Source organism: Budorcas taxicolor, chromosome 16 (genome assembly GCF_023091745.1).
Source record: "Budorcas taxicolor isolate Tak-1 chromosome 16, Takin1.1, whole genome shotgun sequence".
NCBI classification, from domain to species: domain Eukaryota; kingdom Metazoa; phylum Chordata; class Mammalia; order Artiodactyla; family Bovidae; genus Budorcas; species Budorcas taxicolor.
In genome coordinates, this window is record NC_068925.1 from 27,373,508 (window position 1) to 27,392,092 (window position 18,585).

At 36.9% G+C, this 18,585-nt stretch overlaps 1 protein-coding gene across 1 annotated transcript in view; it reads left to right on the forward strand.

Annotated features, from left to right (window-relative positions):
* The window catches only part of DISP1 (dispatched RND transporter family member 1), a 221,078-nt gene that overhangs the window by 140,522 nt on the left and 61,971 nt on the right, over positions 1-18,585 (forward strand). The gene's annotated exons all lie outside the window — the stretch shown is intronic.

The following is an 18,585-nucleotide window of genomic DNA, read 5'->3' on the forward strand; positions in this document are numbered from 1 at the left end:
TAATGTTCTTTTGTATATATGTACCACAATTTCTTTATCCATTCATCTGTCAGTGGACATATAGGTTGCTTCCATGCCCTAGCTATTATCAATAGTGCTGCAATATTGGGATACATGTGTCTTTTTGAATTATGGTTTTCTCAGGGTATATGCCCAGTAGTGGGGTTGCTGAGTCATATGGTAGTTTTATTCCTAGTTTTTAAAGAAATCTGCACGGTGGCTGTATCAATTTACATTTCTACCAACTGTGCAAGAGGATTCCCTTTTTTCCATATCCTCTCTGGCATATATTGTTTGTAGATGTTTTTATGATGGCTATTCTGACCAGTGTGAGGTGATACCTCACTGTAGTTTTGATTCGGATATTAATTCTTTAATTCTCTGTGGTAGATTTTTAGGTGTTACAGCCTTTGCAATACATAAGGCATGAAGTCAGCATACCATAAGTTTGCAAGGACTGACTCTTTCAATATGTTTACTTGATTAAATATTTCTTATCCCTCCCACCCTCTTTTTCTTCCCCAAGATTGGCTCTTTTTAAGGGAAATTTAGAGGATACAGAGGTGAAAGTTACCTTTCCTGCCCTCCAGAAGCTTATACGTTGTCTTTAACACACTGGTTTTCAAAATGTGGGTTTCAGACCAGCAGAGTCAGCATCACCAGTGGTCTTTCAGAAAAGCAAATTCTCAGGCCCCATCCCAGATCCTCAGAATCAGAATCTTTGGGAATGAGCTGTAGCCATCTGCCTTCTCCCAAACTTTCTAGAAGATTCTGGTACACACTCAGGTTTGAGAACCACTAGTCTGCTGCTGCTAAGTCGCTTCAGTCGTGTCCGACTCTGTGCAACCCCATAGACGGCAGCCCACCAGGCTCCCCCGTCCCTGGGATTCTCCAGGCTATTCCATACTGGAGTGGGTTGCCATTTCCTTCTCCAAGAATTTTATACCTTTCTTATTTTTCTATCAGGAACTTCCCAGGTGGTGCTAGTGGTAAAGAGCTCGCCAATCAATGCAGGAGACATAAGAAATGCGGGTTCGATCCCTGGGTCAGGAAGATCCCCTGGAGGAGGAAATGGCAACCCATTCCAGAATGCTTGCCTGGAGAATCTCATGAACAGAGGAGCCTGGTGGGCTGTAGTCCATGGGGTCACAAAGAGTTGGTCATGACTGAAACAACTTAGCATGTACACAAGCATTTCTCTATCAAGGTAAAATCCACATATCATAAAATTCACTATTTTAAAGTGTACAATTCAGTGAGTTTTAGTGTATTTACAAAGTTACGAAACCATCAGCACTGCCTAATTCTAGAACATTTCTATCGCCCCAAAAGAAACTCAATACCTGTTAGCAGTCACTCTCTCTGTCCTCTGTCTCTGCCCCCCAGCCCCTGGCAACTACTAATCTATAGATACACTTTATCTGTATGGATTTGACTATTCTGGATATTTCATGCAAATGGAGTCATATGATATGTGACCTTTTGTGTGTGGCTTTCACTTCACATAGTGTTTGCAAGGTTCATCCATGTTGTAATATATATCAGTGCTTTTATCCCTCCTTATGTCTAATAATATTCCATTGTATACATGTGCTACATTTCGTTCATCCATGCAACACTTGATGGACATTTGAATTGAGTTGATGCCTTAGTTGTTGTGAATAATGCTACTGTGAACATTAGTTATGAGTTCTTTCATGAACATAACATTTTCAGTCCTCCTGGGTATATACAGTTGATTTACCTTATTTGTGGTAGTTATAGTCTTTAAAGTCTCTGCAGACACTGCATTAACGCATACTAAGTCACTGCTCTGCAGGTCAATACAGGCTTAGGTTCCTTCAAGCCTCTGGTTACATTTGTGACATCCAGTCAGTACATGCCCTTGTTTTTGTGTGTTTCTGTTTAAAGATATCTTACCAACTATATGGGGCTTCCTCACTGGTGCAGTTGGTAAAGAATCTGCCTGACAATACAGGAGACACAAGAGACATGGGTTCGATCCCTGGGTCAGGAGGATCTGCTAGAGCAGAAAATGGCAACCCACTCCAATGTTTCTTGCCTGGAAAATTCCATGGCTGAGGAGCAACAGTCTATGGGGTGCAAAGAGTTGAACATGACTGAGCACGTGTCTAATATCTATTGTTGACTCATTAACACCAAACTCATACCAGCAGCACTATAAAGTGAAAGTGAAGTCACTCATCGTGTCCGACTCTTTGCGACCCCATGGACTGTAGCCTACCAGGCTCCTCCCTCCATGGGATTCTCCAGGCAAGAGTACTGGAGTGGGTTGCCATTTCCTTCTCACTCCTAAATAAAGCTTATTGAGCACATGTATTTTCTCTATAAGGCACATCATAGCCTTCTTGAGCTTTGAAACTCCAAACAACACTGTACATGACGCTTCAGGACCATTTTAAACAGTGAAATTGCCAACAAAAAGCACGAAAATGTGAAAAACGTGGCACCAGAATAGAGTGCAAAAGGAACACTTGTTTTCAGGGTAAGAGCTGAAACAAGAAGGCAGTATGTCACCTTGCTGAACCTCACCTGGGAACTTGTGTGTTAGAGGACTCAAATTTCCCCCTATTCTGTGTATGTTCACATTGAAGGACTAAGAAACACCAAGAAGATTATTTGGGGATTACAAACAAATTTAAGCATGTAGGCATATTTGCAAATATGGAATCCACAAATAATAAGGTTCAACTGTACCTGGGAGTAAAATTGCTGTGTCATATGGTAACTCTTTATTTTTTGAGAAACTGCTGGACTGTTTTTCATAGTGGCTATACTGTTTTACATCCCACCAATGTGGTATGATGTTCCAGTTTTTCCTCGCCAACTCTTCTTCTCTCCCTCCTTCCCTTCTCCTTTCCTCTCCCCTTCCTCCCCTTCCTTCCTTTCTTCTCCGCCTCCCTTATTCCTGCCTCTCATTTTTTTGACTGTAGCTATCTTGTGGTAAGTCACTTCGTGTCCAACTCTTTGCGACTCAGCTTCCTCTACCCTTGAGATTCTCCAGGCAAGGATACTGGAGTGGGTTGCCATGCCCTCCGCCAGGGGATCTTCCTGATCCAGGGATCAAACCCGAGTCTCCTGTGGCTCTTCCATTGCAGGCAGGTTCTTTACCTCTGAGCCACCACGGAAGCCCTAGGAATCCTTGTGGCTGTCAAGTGGTCTCTCATTGTGGTTTTAATTTGCATTTCCTTAATAACTAGTGATGCTGAGCATCCTTTTATGTGCATATTGGCCATCTGTATATTTTCTTTAGAAAAGTCTCTATTCTAAAACTTTGCCTGTTTTTAAATTGGATTATTTGTCTTTTTATTGTTGAGTTGTAAGTTTTATATACTATGATTACTAGCCCCATAGATATGCGGTTTGCAAATATTTTCTCCCATTCAAAAGGTTTTTTCACTTTCTTGATAATGTTCTTCAATATATAAAAGTTTTTTATTTTGATGAAGCCCAATTTCATCTATTTTTTTCTTTGACTGCTTGTATTACCTTCTTTAACTTTGAAATTGCTATCAATACAGCCCGTTGTAAGAGTTGTTTACACATTTTTATTAAAGTCATAAAAAGTTAGATTTCATGGATTCAGTAAATTATCTCTTATTTGCCAATAGCTGTCATAGGTAATTTTAAAGCATTTATTTGCAGGTATTTATAAGCTTTTTATGTTGTTGTGACCATGGAATTTTAAATACTGGCATCAACAGGACCACAAATTTATAAAAAGCAGTGTCAAATTCATTTAACTGTTTTTGTTAAGGACAATTGAAGAGAAACACTTAAAACTGCTTTAAATAATACTTTCTTTTTTAATAAAGAAGGCTGCCTCTTTGAAAAACTATGAACTTTCTGCCTTAAAAGCAGAGTCTCAAGAGCCATTTGTGAAAGAACACAAGAATCCCCGGAACTTGGAAATAAACACGATTGGTGTTTATTTGTGTTAGTTTAAATGCAGTAGCCCTATGTGTCAGAAAACTGAATCTGCAACACTTAAGTTAGGCTAAGCAAGCAAATAATGTCAGCTAACATGGCTTTAATCTACTAAGTAACTTTAAGTCCAAAAGATCAAAGGAAGTTATAACTAAAAACAGTCCTTCGTGCAATTTCCCTGTAGAAGCAGGAAAAGGCTAGAAATTACATGTCAGCTTCATATCCTGGCTTGCTGACCTTGTGCTCAGATCAAGCCCCTCTGTATGCCAGCTGTTACCATTACCGAGACCTTGCCCCCAGGGGTTAAGTAGGAGAGAACGTCTCTTGTCCTATAGGAGAGCAAACTCGAAAGTTTCAGCCCCTAACATGCCTAATTCAAAGCAATCTGCATGTGCTTGTCATTCGGTCTGTCCTGCTGCTCCGAGGAGCTGCTCCTGCGACTCTCTGGTCGCCCTCTGCTGTGCTGTGCTCCTGCGGCCACTTTCGGCTGTTGCTACTGCAGTCACTTGCAGACCAAACCGAACCAGGAACGCTGCTTCTCTTAACAGAAAGGTAATACATGTATTCATGCTTCTGTGAATGTATTTGGGGAGAATTTCTTTTAAAGCTGAACTTTGCTGTGTGCTTCTCAGATTAAATTTAAAATTCTTAAAAGAATTTTCTTAAAATTAGTTCACAGTTTTCTTTCAGTGTAAGCTTTGAACGGCATCTGAATGCATTAAAATGCCTCATGAAGTGTTTTGAATGTTAGTCTAGCACAGTAGGGTAAGGTAAGCTGTTTCTTAAGGTTTATTCTAATGTGCTTTCTTTATGAAGTTGGGAAGAAACCTCAGATGTCAAGTTGTTTAGCTGTTTCATGCTTTGAGCTTCTTTTTTAATCACTTTCTAATCAGAAAAGTCAGAAAATAAATGCTGCTCTCATTGCCAGTTGGTCAAAAAATAGATGTAGAATTGTAGGAAGTGCTTTAATTACTTTTTGTGAATTAAATGTTGTAAGAAAATAATAAAATATTAACATCTTCCAGCTTTTAAAAAGAGAAATTGGGAACTAAGCTTGGGAGCCAAGCTTCCATAGCAAGTTTAATTTTTATCAATGTTCGTTTTAAACACAGAGATTTCTCTACACTCTCAAGTTGTTTTTGAGATGACTAAATGTTTCATGTATTATGTTCATTTTAATGGTGGCAATAAGAGCTACATTATAATTGGATTTATTACCCATAGTAGAAAGCAGAATGTATTTGCCATGTTTACTTTTGCTTAAAATTAGAGTGGATGCTTTATATGTGACTGGTAGAAAATTTCAAACTAGATTAACTTGTGAAATATTTTTACATTTTGTAGCAAAATGTGAAAATTTTCTAAACCAAGTGGGTAAAATATTTGCATAAACTGGAGTGTATCATGCAAATCATGGACAGAACATAAATGATTTTTTCAGGGATAATGTAAAAAGTGGACAGCATACTTTACAGTTTGCTAAAATTTTCTGTAATAGGTATTCCTGTTGAAAAGAAAAGAATGAATATGTCCTGTTTACCCACAAGAGGGTTATCTTAGATAATAGTATTTATACTTCAGAAAACTCCAGTTCCCTTTGATGGCTGGGAAGTCACTACACTGTGTAAATAAACTCTAGAATGTTCTACTGGTAGACAGTGGCTTTACCACTTCCCATGGTTTTAATGTCTGCTGATACATTTCTACTTTTTAAAGTATTAAACAGTCTTGGCATTATTTTGAAAATATCATTAAAAAATTATTGTACTTTAAAAATTACATCTCTTAATAAACTATCCTATGCTTTCATTGTCAAATCTTGAGTATTTTATTCGTTGATTATATTTCATTTGTCAGTTTTTGTTTTAGTATACAAAGATAAGACAGAGTATTTTTTAATGTGTCTTCTGTTTCATATAGCTTGCATCTTAGACATGGATTATGGAAGTATGAGCATGAGCTATTTGAATTGATTATGCAAGGTGTGTAATGTTTAAGAGTCTGAAATGATTGACCTACAAAGCAATGTAGTAAAATACATGTTAACCTTGCCTCGGTCCAGGAAATGATATGTATTATAAAATGGATTTGCCCAAAATTTTAGTCTAGTTCCAGTTGTCTTTTTAGTGTGTATTAAACCACTCAACCCTTTTTTGGTAATGGGAGATCTGCCTTTCAGTGTTTGCTGTGCATCAGTTCTTTACCTTTCATTCTAACTACTTTGATTTCTGGGATTGGATCAGAGCCACCCTCAGCAGTACAACTCTTACAGCTCAGTATGGGTGATGGAAGCCTTGACACACTGACTATATGAAGATTTCCGATTTTTCAAAAATTGCAGTTCCTTATCACATCCTAACACGGGAAAGAAAACTGAGTGTTTAGGATCAAGACAAATGAAATGCTTAACCTCTCAGCCTTTTGGAAAAATATAAAGCAAAAGAACTATATATATGAATAAAGCAAGACTTGGGGAACAGGGTGGCCCTTTGTTCTCTCTCCCTTAATTTCTATTCTTTTATCATTTTAATCACTATTCAACAGGCTCACTTATTTCAGGCTCACGTATTAGATTCCAAAAACACTATTCACAGGGAACATGGTAGGTACTTATTGTATGCTTGCTAAATAAGGACACTCACCTATTGAACTGAAAAATACAATTTAATTACCTTTGTGAGCAAATGAAATTCCCACTTGAACAATGTAAATGGAATTTCAGTTCACCTGATACATATAGGAAAGAAAACAGCAGAATTCACAAGTATTTATAATGGTAATTTAAGTAAGGAATAGAAAAAGATTTATGGAAGATGTGCCCAGACTCTTGCTAAGGGTTACTTTACTGATCCAATTCAAGTAAGAAAAGCAATCAAAATTTGATGTTTTTCTAAGCTGAAAGTAAATCTCAGTGTCCTTTATTTAAGTAAAAAGATGTCTTCAATTGTGTCTCATACAAATACCTTGACATATGTCTTCCAAGTTGCTCAGTAGACTAAAGGATACCCCTGAGACTTGATTTGCTGAACTCTGCAGGGAAGAACCCATTTGAGGAGCTGCTTGAGGAAATTTGATTTGCTACTTCTCAAACTTCACGGAACAGCAGGGAGTGGAGCCTGGTGTCAGATGCTTAGCATTGGTGGGAAAAGCTTAGATAATTCTCAAGTGTAGGATGAAGAAACAACAGGTTACCATTTAAATCAAACAACTTTCAAGCACCTAATGATGATTGATCTCAGGTTTTGGCTTTATGGAAGACGTTTTAAAAATTCCTTCACATTCTTTTGCTTCACAGTATGTGGATGTAGAATTTTCTTATTTTGATTTATCTCTGTGATGATGTTTTCCTTTCAGCTGCTAAATTTTGAGGTTTTGAGATGTATGAAATATTAAACATTCATGGTGTCTTTAGACTTGCTTGTGATCTTTGTTCAACAGCATGAGTCAAGCTCAGTCATATGATTCTGTTTCTACTGGGGAAGAGCTATAGTGATACAGACAGATTGCTCAATGCTTTATGATTTTAGTTGGAGCAGAATAATTTCAGATGAAATCTTATGACCTAAAGATAGATCTATCACATCTTGGGGGTTCTGTTTGTTACCAAAGCATCTTGTGATTAATTGTTTTTTTTTCTTTTAGTGGGATACGAGGCTAGATTAGGAGGTCTGGTTTCTGGAGGCTGTCTGACTCTAGAAATGGAACGTTTAAAATGCGTAAAATGCAATCAGAAGTCTTTTTCTTTCTTTTTCCTTTCCTTTTCCTTCCTTCCTCCCTTCTCTTTTTTTTTTCCTTCTTGCTTTCTTCCTTCTTTCTCTTTCTCCCTTTCTTTCCTTCTCTTTTTTGGCAGAAACCTTTAGGGAGCATGCTCTTTTAATAGAGAGGCTTGGGACTTCACACTGGAGATTGACCAGGGGTTGGGGAGATATTTTTTACTTGAGGGTTAAATAAACTTGTTAGTCAAATTGGCCATATTCTATACTCTATTCAGATGATCCATAAGTATGGGCTTGGCCAAAGAGTTCACTCAGGTTTTTGCATAACATCTTATGACCAACCCAATAATTGAGACCATGTGACAAGTTGTTTTATATATCCACAACATTGTTCCACATGAATTTCACACTGTTGCCTCTCAAACTAATGTGTTGTTGAGGATTTCTCTTCCCGGCACCCTTGTCCCCACCCTTATAACTTCAGTGGTAACCCAAAAAGAAGTAAAACTAATCCAAATACTATAATACATGTCTAACATGAAGTACCAGGTCCAAATGTTTTAGAATATACAGTAACAGTCTGCATTTCAAGCAATATTTTCTGAAACAGTATTGAATATTTTGAGAGTTAGTTGCTTGCTCTTATAACTTGATCAGCATTAATTAAATAAAGTATAAATCAGTAGTTCTCAATCCTAGCTGCACATTAGAATCATCTGGGGAGAATTTAAATAATGATAATGCCCATACCCCATTACAATATGAATTAAATCATAACCTCTGGGACCAGAGCCCAGTGTCTGTAATTGTTTCGTATTACCGAAGTGACTCTAGTATGTAGAAGGAGTTGAAACCGCTGTAATAGACTTGTAACTTTGTGAATATTTGTTATATTGAGTATGTTATTCCCTTCAAGACTTGCAGCAAAGTCCAGATGAATGTCTCAGCTGATTTTTCAGTTAGATAACAACTTTTTAGAGGGCTTTCTAGAATTTTTTTGAAAGACAAGAGATTGACTTTTTTTAAAAAAATTGAAGTATAGTTGATTTACAATGTTGTGCCAATCTCTGCTGTACAGCAAAGTGACTCAGTTATACATATGTATACTTTCTTTTTTTAAATGTTCTTTTCCATTATGGTTTATCACAGGATATTCAGTATGGTTCCCTGTACTGTACAGTAGGACCTTGTTTATCCATTCTAAATGTGATAGTTTGCATCTACCAAACCGAGACTCCTTCAACATATCTGATTATAGAAACTTCTCTAGTTTTATTTTGCATATTCTTAGTTATGCAAATGAACATAAAATCTTCAGATTTAGGGTTAAATTGTTGCCACATAATAGAATTGAAACTCATCTGAAATAGGAATCTGAAAACAAAAGAATACTTTCTCTTTTTTAAGAGCATTGATGCTTATGGATATAATATTTTCAAGTGTGGGGAGAAGTGGTGAATATTTTGTGGAACGATGATTTTGGTGGATAAACTTGGAAAAGAGAGCTCTAAAAACTGCTTTAATAGCTACAGTATAGTGATAGGGCTCTTGAAATGTATTTTTAGATCGAGAAGTGTTTATATTGGAAAGAGAATGTTCTCGACTGTTATTTATCCCAGACTATAAAAGATAAACTTTCTTACACCCACATTTCTCTTCTCACATAGACCTGCTACCAAAGGTACATCAGATATAAAACAAGAGAAAAATGAGAGTAATGTTTCCACAGCAGTAAAATTCCTATCACTCAGTCCTATAATATGAAGCTCAGCTAACTCACATCTAGCAATAAGACTGTTTTCTAAATTCAGGGTCTTCAGATTTGCTATGGCACTATATATCTTCTAACATTGTTTAAATCTTATCTGTCAATACAGTTTTGTAAATCTGGGCAAGGGCAAAACTGTATCTGCTCATTTAAATTTTTCTTCTGTATCATTGCGCTGTTTGTAAATATTATGATTGTTGTTTAGTTGCTAGGTCAGGTCCAACTCTTGTGCAACCCCATGGACTGTAGCCCACCAAGCTCCTCTGTCCATGGGATTTTCTGGGCAAGAATACTGGAGTGAGTTGCCATTTCCTTCTTCAGAGGATCTTCCTGGTCCAGGGATCGAATCTGTGTCTTCTGCATTGGCAAGCAGAATCTTTACCACTGAGTCACCTGGTCAATGGACATGAATTTGAGCATACTTCAGGTGATAATAGAGGACAGAAGAGCCTGGCATGCTACAGTTCATGGGGTCACAAAGAGTTGGACACGACTTAGAAACTGAACAAAAACAGCAAGTATTATGAATGGTTTTTGTAAAAGTGAAGCATATACCAATTTATCGGTGCCTTTATCAATATATATCTTGTGTGTGATCCTATTTAAGAAGTTATATAAAAATATTAGGTATATTTCATTTCAAAGATGTGGTTTGTTATTATAAGTTGAAACTACCTTCTTTATAATATAAAGTTAAAGGAAACAGTGAGTTTTCATTGTACAAGAATAGTGATTCCTTGCTTTCAGACTGCCTAGAACTCAGTTTGCTTTCTCATGGTGTGATGGAAAGCATAGTAGTACCTAATGGATTCTTACGAAATGTCTGCTTAGTAGTATAGATTCTCAAATATATAACATTGTTTCCTTGAGAAAATGGCTTCTAATTTATTGCAGTTTATGATTTAAGGGAAATGATATCAATAATGCCTTATTTCTGTAGAGTTCTTTGCAACACATAAAACGCTTATAGGTGATTAAATGAAGATATTTAAAGTGCTCTTATTGAAGGAGAGTTTTACCATAGAAAGTTCATGAACTCAAAGAAAAATAAGAAAGTTTAATTTGTCTCAGAAGGGAAGAAGATTGTTTCTTTATTTAAGACTATACTTTTTAGTTCCCTAAAAGGACCTGATTCATTGATTAAAGATACAGATTTTGCTGCCAGGTAACAATTACATTATTTTAAAATAGTCCAAATACTACATGACAACCAAAATCAATCCATCACCTTGCTTTTTACTGTTTGCATTTTGTGATACATGGGTGGATAGCACTTCTTTTAACTCAGTGAAATATGTCTCTCACACTCTTGAATCCTGAATTGTACCATTTAAAACTGTCTTGGGAAATATCGAGTTCAGAGGATATTTTTCATGTGGACCTTCAGACTGAATTTTATATCAGTATCCTTCAGTGGTCCTATAAAAGCTAGTTGAACTTGGCATTGCCCTAGAAGCATCTTGAGATTGTTAGAGAAGCCTTACTTTTAGAGACATGCTGGTCTTAGATTAAATCCCAGCATGTGATTTGGATTAGTTACACTATATTTTTGACCTTCAGTTTTCTCTAAAATGGGTTTAATAAGATCTTTGTAGAGGTATTGTGAGGGAAGTGTCTGACACAGTGAGATGTTAAAAAAACCCAAAACACACACACACACATTTGGATAGCCCTTTGAAGGGTAATATGTAGTTAGAGACGAAACCTGGTTGGTATCTTTCTACTATCCAGTTTTAATAGCTCCACTCTAGAAGTTACCTCAGATTTTCTTTGTCATTTCTCTGGTGCATTTAGAGAAGCTATTTATTCTCTGGCCATAGCACTAAATATTAATAGGTCATTTTGGTACCAGTGATAAGAAATGAGACCATCAAACAATTTTAGGGGACTGATTTCATATCAAAACAGGTTTGGTGCATAATGAATAGAGGTACTCCCAAACTGCCTTTATACCTGGAGTGGAAAAAAAAAAAAAGACTTGAGGTGCTTTATATCTGAAGATCCAGTCTTCCTCTCTAGGAAGGAAGAATTCCTATTTTCCAATATCTAGTACACTTGAAAGAAAAAGATTGTCACATGCAGTTGCCTGGGCAAGATGCTTCAATTCACATATATTACACTAAAAAGATTAAAATCTGATTGGTTGTTATTTCTATGCACACAACAGTTTAGGGGCCTGAAATAAGCCATAATTAAACTTGGTTATCAATTAGAACTTCTACTGTTAAAATTTGGTACTCTTCTCTGTCTTAATTAGAAAAATGGACCTTTTGTTTCTCTGTTAATTATTATCTTGTCTGCTTTCATTGGGCATCATTTTGCCATTGCTTAGGCCTAATTCTCTTGAAGCCTCCCCGCCTAGTTGTGTCTTTGCCTAGCTATACAAAGTGTTTTTTTGAACCAACAGTATGGAAGATTAGAAGATTTTGTCACCCCACTCCAAATGGACTGTATCAGAACCTACATTTTAGCAGCATCCTCAAGTGATCCCTATGTTTGAAAAATACCATATCAGTGTTGTGTATTTTGTCTAATAAAACTGTGTTATAGGGAACATCACTCTTCTTGAAAAAGCTGATTGTCTACAATATGGAATCTTGTTTTTGACACAGTCTTGCCATTTATTGTTAAGTTTGGTGTTATGAATCTAATGAAGCAAAGGGTTGTTCTGAAATACATTGTCTGAGCTTATGGAATGTAGTTTAGCAGAAAGCCCTGAAAACCTCAGCATCAGACTTCCTGACCTTAATTATTTGAGGCTCTGTGCCTCAAGTTTTTCTTTTGCAAAGTAGAGCCACAATGCCTGCCACACCTGTTTTTCTGAGGGCTATTAGGAGGATCAACTCGAGTGAGATCATGTGTGTGAAAGTGTTTGGCAATACCAAAGAGGTGTGCCATTGTAACTGTTGATGTGGATGAAGATGTTCCTTCAGGCTATCTGAGCCTCGTGTTTGTCAAGGGTAGTGATGACTCCGCTGAGTGGTTACTGTGGTAATTGGAACATGTCTGTGTAGTCTCTTCAACATTACATATAGATTTTAACTTGACAGTTTTTTGGCCATACCAGCAGTTCTGGCTTCCAGTTACAAGGAGTTACCATGAGGTTTTTGTAACCCTTTTATTAATATTAATAGTGTGATTGCATCTTTTGGGTGGGTTGTGTGTCACTAACAGACTTTAATAAATGATATGTTGATGAATAACATTTCCATAATTTTCTCAGTTCCTACTATGATTATATGATAGCATTTTCAATGAGATACTACTTTTAGTCTTAGAAGCAGGGTAATTTCTTTTTATCTTACCAGTGTTAGTGTCCTGAGCCCCCAGCCAGAGTAGGATGTAATTGTTTGAACCTTCTAATCACGTGAACTCTGATGACTTTTCTCTTTACATTTGATTGGAACACCTCTATATTTCTCCTCTGTTTCTCTGTTTAATGCTTATGAAACTAGTCGTAGTAATTTTGGTTCACAGATAGCTTTGGTCCAACAAATAATAATTTATGTTTCCCCAAATTTGGACACAATGAGATTGAAAACCATTTTCTAAAAGTTTATATTCATCTGCTCTTTCTCCTTAGCTAGGTTTTGATTTCCTGCTTTATCCAGTTATTTGATATATTGTGTAGGGTGTTATTATAAGAGAGCTGATACATACTGGAAGACAAACAATTTAAAATGCATCCAGTGAATAGATGACTATTAATCCTTTAAGGTAAAGTAAGTTTGTTTCTGTTCTTGCATTTTAGTAATAATTATCTTCTGTTCATTATTAGTCACCATGCTAGAAACTTTACATGTTGTTTCATTAATATTTTATTACTATGAAAATAGCACATTTATAGTAAAAGTTGCAAGCAGTACAAAAAGTAAAATATGAGTCTTCTCTATACTTCCAAATGGCCCAGGGCAACACTCTAGCAGGAAACAATGTAAGCATTTTCCCATATTCTTCTAGAAACTATCTACATATATACACTAGCCATATAGGTGAGTCTTCCCCACTTTTTCAGTGAAATGTGTTCATACCACATTGGCTTTTCTGCACCTGGATTTTATTCACATATGAAGAGGTATTACTTTGGACTTCTTTCCCTAGAAGTAATCCTGATTTAACTCACTCTTTTTTATTGTACAGAATACCAAATTTATGGATATGACAGAATTTAAGTCCCTATTGATAATTTAGGTCATTTCCAGTTTCTACTATTACAGGCAGTGATGCAGTCAACATCTTTCTCTGGACATTTATCTTTACACATGGCTGAAGTATATCCAAACTGTGTAAACCCTAGTAGAATTGTGAGTCAAAGGATGCTGCTGCTGCTGCTGCTAAGTCGCTTCAGTCATGTCCGACTCTGTGCGACCCCATGGACTACAGCCCACCAGGCTCCTCTGTCCATTGGATTTTCCAGGCAAGAGTACTGGGGTGGGGTGCCATTGCCTTCCCCGGAGTCAAAGGATGAGGGTATTTTAAATTTTGAATAGTAATGCCATGTTGCTCTTTCAGAAGGTTACGTTAGTTTGCTTTTCAAACAAATTTTACTCTAAAAAGAGTCAAGAGTTTGAGATTCTAATAATGTAAATAATTTGACCCAGGTTCTCAGTAACTAGTAGAGTCAGCTTTAAAATTTAGACTCATCCAGGCCATTTCTTCTAAGCTACAGATATCACTGATGCCATTTTAAAACACAGTTTTGGCTTTGAAACCGGGAAGCATCATTTCATATTTTTTAAATATTCTCCTCACTTAAGCAATAATAATAATTCTTTCATTATAAATACATAACCCTTTATGGTTTAAAATATATTTTTACATTCTCAGAGTAATCATATGAGGTGGACATTGATTTGTACCCTGATTTACACTTGTGAAGAACTGAGGCCCAAAGGAAAAAAAATCTTAAATTTTAAAATGTAATCCAAAGATGGTCCTTGGCCCAAGGCCCTATAAGCCTCAGAACTGATAAAGCACTCAGAACTAAAAATGCTAGTAGAAAGGTTGAAATAGGAGGTGTGAGATTAGTGGCTTTGGATATATTGATATTGGCCTGTTATTCTCATGAACAACAGGAAATACACTAAAATACTGGCTATTGGGCCTCACCACATCTCAAGCCAGAGCCTCAAGAATAGCTTTCTTTTGGCAATCCGTGTGTGTTATGGCCCTGGGGAAAACAGGTGATTTCAACATAGCTCTTCTAAAGTCATTCATTATATTTGTTTTTTTTTTTTTAACTTTTTATTTTTACTTTATTTTAGTTTATAATACTGTATTGGTGGATTCATGTCAATGTATGGCAAAACCATTCATTATATTTGATCCAAGACTTATTTTAAACTTCCACTGTAAATAATAACTGTCACTGCATTTGTAATCACATAGCATTACATTTGTCACAATAGTTCCTTTTTATAATGTTGAATCTTCCTCTAGCTCATCACTTTCACTGTTCTTTCTGACTGAGATCAATTTTTTTTTCACTTGTTTCAGTGAAAAAACTTCAGTGAAAGTTCTAAAGAAACAAAGTCTTTCTCTTTGTGGCCTTAAAGTCAACTCTTGACTTCAGATGGAAATTTTGCCATTGTCCTGGTCACCTGAATTCTTACACAGATACATTAATTGAACTTAATCTGTAAACATTTCTGAGAACAATTTGTGCCAGCTTTTGCTTTTTTATCATTTTTAACTTATAATCTGCAGCTTATTTATATGTCAATTTGATTGTTCCCAGTTTATGCTTAAAGAAACTGAATCTTAGAAAGCTCATGTGAGTTACTTCAAATACAAACCAAAGTCACAGTTCAATTATTCTTTACTATCCACTCATACCTACTTCATTACAAGAAGTCTCCAAGTTACCAAACAAGTTATGTTCCAAAAGTTCATTTGTAAGTAAGTTATTTGGCACTTGAACTGCAATTTACCACACCGGGGGGGGGGGGGGGGGGGGGGGGAATGTTATAAATCGTGATTAGGTCCCTTGGCTGACCTGCAAAAATCTATATAACTCTTATGTAACTACAAAATGATGCTTTGGCAATAAAAGTAAGAGAGAATGGTAGCTGTCATTCTTGTTACACAGAAAAAGAGAAATTATTTTTCCTGATGAGAAATAGAGTCAATGAGAAGACAGGGAAACAGAGACATTTTGGATCATCTAGAGGGGGCCTCAGGGTACTTTGACGAGCATTCAGGGTTGAGGTCACTCTGTCTGAAAGTCAGTTTCACCCGAACCTTGACGATTTTTGTTAGATACTTCTCCCTAGCCTAACTCACCTGATACCTATGATTAGCGGCAGTAGGAGTGATTGAATTAAACCAAAATAGACTCTCTGAAATGATATTAACCCACCTAGTATGGTCAGAACCCAAACCAATAGACCCAAAAAAGCGTATTCCTATTCTGTCTGTCTTGATAAAAGGGCCAAGAGGAGGTCCTGATTTTCTCAGCAGATCTCATCAGCGCCAGTAGCTTGGCTGAGGTCCGTAGAGGAGTCTTGGGAACATGAGTCACGGGTAAAGGGAAGAGAAAGCATGTGCCTTCCGTGATTTCTCTAGAGCATTTGTACAACGAGAGTTTCTGATGCTGAGAAATGACTACATTTTTATCTCATCAAGTGATTACTTCTTACATTTTCTAGGTGATCTTTCACTTAACCGTGAATATAAACATCTTAAATTTCAGTTAACTTTTCATGAAGTCCAATGCCTTTTTAGATGGCCCCTGATTAGTATGTTTTATCATTTTCAGAACATTTGCACACAGCTTTTTGTTTTGTTAACAACAGAAGAAAGGATATATCCTTCAGTAAATGGAAACTTAAGGGAGCAGATCTTGCTGAGATGGCAGATTAAGAAAGGGATAGAAAGAAAATTAGAGTCTGTGCCTCCAGGATCAGTTTAGGGCTCTTAGCCAGTTTATCTACACTGTCTTCCCACTAGTTGGATAATACATTTAACTACAAATGCTCTGTGTTGGGGATATCATTTGAATGTTTTTTAGTGGGTATTTATACCCGGAGTGATTTAACTGAAGGACAGGGCATTTTACTACAATTCAAAATCTTTCTCAGTGGTCATTATAATAGGAACTTGGGACTAGCAGACAACTTTTCAAAAGTGACGGTAAGGCTGCTGAGAGAAGTAGCATCTACTTGATTTATATATACGTTTGATATTTATAAATGTTTTATCTTTTCCACTAAAATCATGGGGTCGCAAAGAGTCAGACACGACTGAGCAGCTGAACTGAACTGAACTGAACAATGATGTTCCTTGGAAGAATAGCTGTGCAAACTTAGACAGTGTTTTAAAAAGCAGAGACATCACTTTGCCAACAAAGGTCTGTTTAGTCAAAGCTATGGTTTTTCCAGTGGTCATGTATGGATTGAGAGTTGGACCATAAAGAAGGCTGAGCACCAAAGAATTGATGCTTTCGAACTGTGGTGCTGGAGAAGACTCTTGAAGGTCCCTTGGACAGCAAGAAGATCAAACCAATCAATCCTAAAGGCAATCAACCCTGAATATTCATTGGAAGAACTGATGCTGAAGCTGAAGCTGCAATACTTTTGGCTATCTAATGCAAAGAGCTGACTCATTGCAAAAAGCCCTGATGCTGGGAAAAATTGAGGGCAAGAGGGGAAGGGGGCAACAGAGGATGAGATGGTTGGATGATATCACTGACTCAGTGGACATGAGTTTGAGGAAACTCAGGGAAATAGTGAAGGACACAGAAGCCTGGTGTGCTGCAATTCATGGGGTCACAAAGTTGGACATGACTTAGCAACTGAACAACCACAACAACAAAGAGTATCTTCTGGGTATTAGTATTCAGATTGAAACATGCATTGTTCTGGCATTCTCTGCTCAGAAAGGTCCCTGTTGAGTAGTTTATAATCTGGGTGAAAATATGCATAGGAATCGTCCTCATGGGTGATGATTTCTTCTGGTACCTGTGTGTCTGCCAGAGGTGGGGAGGGACTGGAGAGAGATTTCTCCTGAAGTTGTTTTGTCTACTCTGAAGAATGCTATGCCAGAGGGTTAGTGAGCCAAACAATGGTTTTCTTTTTTATTCTTGGCATCATGTGTAGGTCAAATAGCATTGATGATCAATAGCACTGATGAACCAATAGCATTTGATGATCCATTTTTCTTACTGCATTTCCAGCTTTTGTATGTGTGTTGGTCAGAAGGTGGTAAAGTAAGAAAGAAGGTTGTTTTTGCTTTTGTTTGTTGACCAGGTAGAAAAAAATATTACTGGTAATTTGAACATTAATTTTTCCTCTATATTTAAGGCCTGGACCCTTTGATAGAGGGGAAAAAATTAATTTAAAAATCTCACTTGAAGCAAATCCCAGCCATAGTACTATTTTTCTTATGTGCAAGCAGTACTACCCTATAGGACATAACATAGAAAACAAGTTAATAAGATCACGACAACTTATGTTTATTATTTTTTTAGCATTATATTTGTTGGTTTAGGGGATAAAACTTTTACATCTGATATCTTGGTGGCCACAATTCTTAACTTAGCTGATTAGCTTCTATTTTCTTTTGTTTATTTGTATTCTAAGACCTAAGTGACGTAGACGGAAAATCATATTTCCTTGACATTTTTAAAAGATGTAAGACATTCTTAAGATTATTCACATTATCTTAACCCACACAACTTATTGCCCTCACAAATAATCACCCTCGCCCTTCATTTTGCCTGTTGTTTCTGTATCAGAACACCTCAAGCATGATATTATTGAAAAGCTAAAGAATGATATTGGTATCCCCTCTCTATTCTACCACCTCCCCACTCCCATCCTAAAAATATTCTAATTCTTTTTTTTTTTTTAATTTATTTGATTACATATTGTCTTAGTTGTGGCTCACAGGCTCCAGAGCATGCTCAGTAGTTGAGGCGCATGGATTTAGTTGCCCTGCAGCGTGTGGAATTCCCCAACCAGTGATCGAACCCACATCCCCTGCATTGCAAGGTGGATTCTCAACCACTGGACCACCAGGGAAGTCCCCAAATGTTCTGATTCTTAACTGATGATTTTCACATCTAGGATGAGGAGAGAAGATAGATAGATACTGAAAATAGAGGTGGGGCAGGGAGGAAGGCATGGCAGCCCACTCCCGTATTCTAGCCTGGAG